Source organism: Cucurbita pepo, chromosome 11 (genome assembly GCF_057944985.1).
Source record: "Cucurbita pepo subsp. pepo isolate OVF chromosome 11, ASM5794498v1, whole genome shotgun sequence".
In the NCBI taxonomy this organism is placed as follows: Eukaryota; Viridiplantae; Streptophyta; class Magnoliopsida; order Cucurbitales; family Cucurbitaceae; genus Cucurbita; species Cucurbita pepo.
Window position 1 is genome coordinate 13283985 of NC_141808.1, and position 4378 is coordinate 13288362.

At 33.5% G+C, this 4378-nt stretch overlaps 1 long non-coding RNA gene across 1 annotated transcript; it reads left to right on the plus strand.

The window, feature by feature from the left end:
• The first annotated feature begins 200 nt into the window (after nt 1–200).
• Nucleotides 201–3845, plus strand: LOC147790368 (uncharacterized). Its single transcript, XR_015423002.1, has 3 exons — nt 201–2941; nt 3473–3581; nt 3722–3845. It is a non-coding gene; the product is annotated as an uncharacterized LOC147790368 (long non-coding RNA).
• The last annotated feature ends 533 nt before the right edge of the window (nt 3846–4378 follow it).

Sequence of the window (4378 nt, forward strand, 5' to 3'; positions counted from 1 at the left end):
GAAGAGGGATGTTAATTCCATAACTGAATATTCTTTAGATTACAAGTATTTCCATCTTTAGCAGGTTTGTTTGTTTCAGGTTATTTTCATTTTCAAATTGTAGCTTGTACAAGTGAATAACTTAGATCGAATATTTCACAATAAATAGAAGTGCATAGTAACATCATAATCGACAACAGCTCTTATAACACTTTTCACCATGTCAATCCCAAACACACGAGTCTTCCTTTTGTTTGTCTATGTCATTTTGATTCCAATACCTAAATCACAGTTTTTTTTACCAATCAGGACAATGGGTAGAAGGAGGGATAAATTCATTCACGATCCATGGCTTGTGGCCTCAGAAGGGAAGAAACTCGGGAACTAATTGTCGGGGCCCCTCCTTCATTTATAAACAGGTAAAACTCAAACATTTATTTATTTTAGTTCAGTCTTATTAGATGTGCAAATCATAACTAGTTCATTATGTTTGGATTATAATAGTTAAGGGGAAAAAATTAATAATTTTCTTGTTTCATGTTGTTTTCATCTTCAAATTGTAGCTTGTACAAGTAAATCCGTAGACCAAAGAAGGATGTTAATTCCAGAACTGAATATTCTACGGATTGCAAGCATTTCTATCTGTAGCACGTCTGTTTCATGTTATTTTCATCTTCAAATTGTAGCTTGTACAAGTGAAACAATATTTCACAATAAATAGAGATGCATAGTAACGTCATAATCAACAACAGCTCCCACAACATTTTTCACCATGCCAATCCCAAACACACGAGTCTTTTTCTTGTTTTCCTATGTCATTTTGCTTCCAATAGCTAAATCACAAGTACTTGTCCACTTTTAGTTTGTCCAACAGTGGCCTTATAATTTTTGTGTTTTATAATATGTATAATGGGTAGGAGGAGGGACAAATTCCTTCCCAATCCATAGCTTGTGGCCTCAGAAGGGAAGAAACTCGGGAACTAACTGCTGGGGCCCCTCCTTCAATTATAAACAAGTAAAACTCAAACATTCATTTATATTTTAGTTTAGTTTACTAGACCTGCAAATTATAATTAGTTTATTATGTTTAGATTATAATAGTTAAGGATGAAAAAAATAATAATTTTATTGTTTCACGTTGTTTTCATGTTGGAATTGTAACTTGTACAAGTGAACCAGACCAAAGAATAATAAGTACAAACAATAAGTACAATAGCTGACAAACAATACTACATCATTAGGGTCATTGCAGCAGCAAAAAAACTCACTCATACACTCATACATCACTAGATTGAGAGGAAAAATTACTATAGCACATTGGAGCAGCAAAAAAATTCACTCATACACTCATACATCACTAGATTAAGAGGAAAAATTACTATAGCACATTGGAGCAGCAAAAAAATTCACTCATACACTCATACATCACTAGATTAAGAGGAAAAATTACTATAACACCTCAATCCCTAAACCAAACCTCATAATACTAAACAAAATCTAAAAAAGAAGGAAGGTAGAAAGTGATTAAGAGGAAAAATTACTATAACACCTCAATCCCTAAACCAAACCTCATAATACTAAACAAAATCTAAAAAAGAAGGAAGGTAGAAAGAGAGGGGGATAAAAACTGGCATAAGATTTTAAACCAATGGGATGAAAACTGACATAAGATTTTAAACCAATGGGGATGAAAACTACATGGGCATAAGATTTTAAACTAACCCATTCCTAAGAACCAATTCACTGCTTGCCGGGAGAGTGATTTTCTTGCCGAAATAGGTGGGAGAGAGTTGTTTGCTCCTGCCCAAATAGGTGGGAGAGGGAGAGACTACTTTGCTAAGATAGTGTTGTCGGCCAGTGAGAGAGGGTTGAAAGGAAGATGGTTGTTCTTGATCGCAGATGTTAGGGTTTTATGGGGATGGGCTGGGCTTTTTCAATTTATTTTCTTTCCCTCTTTTTCTCTTTGACTTTCATGTTTTCTCATCTTTCAGTTTTTTTTTTTTTTTTTCCTTTTTTTTTTATCCTTTCATTTTTATAATTGCATTCAATAGAAAATGTTATCTATCTTCAAACTATATTAAAAGCCTTCCTTCTTGTAGTGTAATCAACCACAGCTCCCACAACACTTTTCTCCATGCCAATCCCAAACACACGACTCTTTCCTTATGTCATCTAGCTTCGAATAGCTAAATCAAAGCTTTTTTACCACTTTTAGTTTATTTAGCAGTGGACTTATAATTTTGTGCTTTACAATGAGGACAATGTGTGGAAAAGGGAAATATTCTTTAGCAATCTATTGCTTGTGGCCTCAAAAAGGAAGAAACTTGGTAACTAACTGCCCAGACACCTCTTTTGTTTATAAACAGGTAAAACTCAAACATTCATTTATTTTAGTTCAGTTTATTAGAAGTGCAAATTATAACTAGTTCATTATGTTTGGATTATAATACTTAAGGGTGAAAAAAATAACAATTTTCTCGTTTCATGTTGTTTTCATCTTCAAATTGTAGCTTCTACAAGTGAACCCGTAGACCAAAGAAGAAGGATGTTAATTTCGAAACTGAATATTCTACAGATTGCAAGCATTTCTATCTTTAGCTGTTTAATGTTATTTTCATCTTCAAATTGTAGCTTGTACAAGTGAAACACTCTGATCAAATATTTCACAATAAATAGAGATGCATAGTAACGTCATAATCAACAACAGCTCTCATAACACTTTTCACCATGCAATTCTCAAACACACCAGTCTTCCCCTGTGTCATTTGGCTTTCAATAGCTAAATCACAACTTTTTGACCACTTTTAATTTATCTAGTAGTGACCTTATAATTTTTGTGCTTTACAATTAGAATAATGTGTAGTAGGATGGATAAATTCCTTCACAATCCATGGCTTGTGGCCTCAGAAGTGATGAAACTCGGTAACTGACTGCTGGGGACACCTCCTTTGTTTATAAACAGGTAAAACTCAAACATTCATTTATTTTAGTTCAGTTTATTAGAGGTGCAAATCATTCATTTTAGTTCAGTTTATTAGAGGTGCAAATTATAACTAGCTCATTAGGTTTGAATTATAATAGTTAAGGGGGAAAAAATTAATAATTTTCTTGTTTCATGTTGTTTTCATCTTCAAATTGTAGCTTGTACAAGTAAACCCGTAGACCAAAGAAGGATGTTAATTCCGAAACTGAATATTCTATAGATTGCAAGCATTTCTATCTGTAGCACGTCTGTTTCATGTTATTTTTATCTTCAAATTGTAGCTTGTACAAGTGAAATACCTAGATCAAATACTTCACAATAAATAGAGGTGCATAGTAACACCATAATCGACAACAGCTCCCACAACACTTTTCACCATGTAATTCCCAAACACACGAGTCTTCCTCTTGTTTGCCTGTGTCATTTTACTTCCAATAGCTAAATCACAGTTTTTTTACCACTTTTAGTTTGTCCAGCACTGGCCTTACAATTTTTGTGTTTTACAATCAGGACAATGGGTAGAAGGAGGGATAAATTCCTTCACGATCCATGGCTTGTCGCCTTAGAAGGGAAGAAACTCGGAATTAACTATCGGGGCATCTCCTTCGTTTAGAAATAGGTAAAACACATTCATTTATTTTAGTACAGTTTACTAGATGTGCAAATTATAATTAGTTCATTATGTTTGGATTATAATAGTTGAGGGTGAAAAAAATAATAATTTTCTTGTTTCATGTTGTTTTCATCTTCAAATTGTAGCTTGTAATGGTGAACCCGTAGACCAAAGAAGAGGAATGTTAATTCTGGAGTTGAATATTCTTCAGATTGCAAGCATTTCTATCTGTAGCAGGTCTGTTTCATGTTAGGTTCATTTTCAAATTGTACCTTGTACAAGTGAAACATGTTATGTTCATTTTCAAATTGTACCTTGTACAAGTGAAATACCTAGATCAAATATTTAACAATAAATAGAGGTGCATAGTAACACCATAATTGACAACAGCTCCCACAACACTTTTCACCATGTCAATCCCAAATACGAGTCTTCTCTTGTTTGCATGTGTCATTTTGCTTCTAATAGCTAAATCACAATTTTTTTTACCACTTTTAGTTTGTCCAGCAGTGGCCTTATAATTTTTGTGTTTTAAAATTAGGACAATGTGTAGGAGGAGGGATAAATTCCTTCACAATCCATGGCTTGTGGCCTCCGAAGGGAAGAAACTCGGGAACTAACTGTCGGGGCACCTCCTTCGTTTAGAAACAGGTAAAACTCAGACATTCATTTATTTTAGTTCAGTTTATTTGAAGTGCAAATTATAATTAGTTCATTATGTTTGGATTATAATAGTTAAGGGTGAAAAAATAATAATTTTCTGGTTTTATGTTATTTTCATCCTCAAATTGTAGCTTCAACAA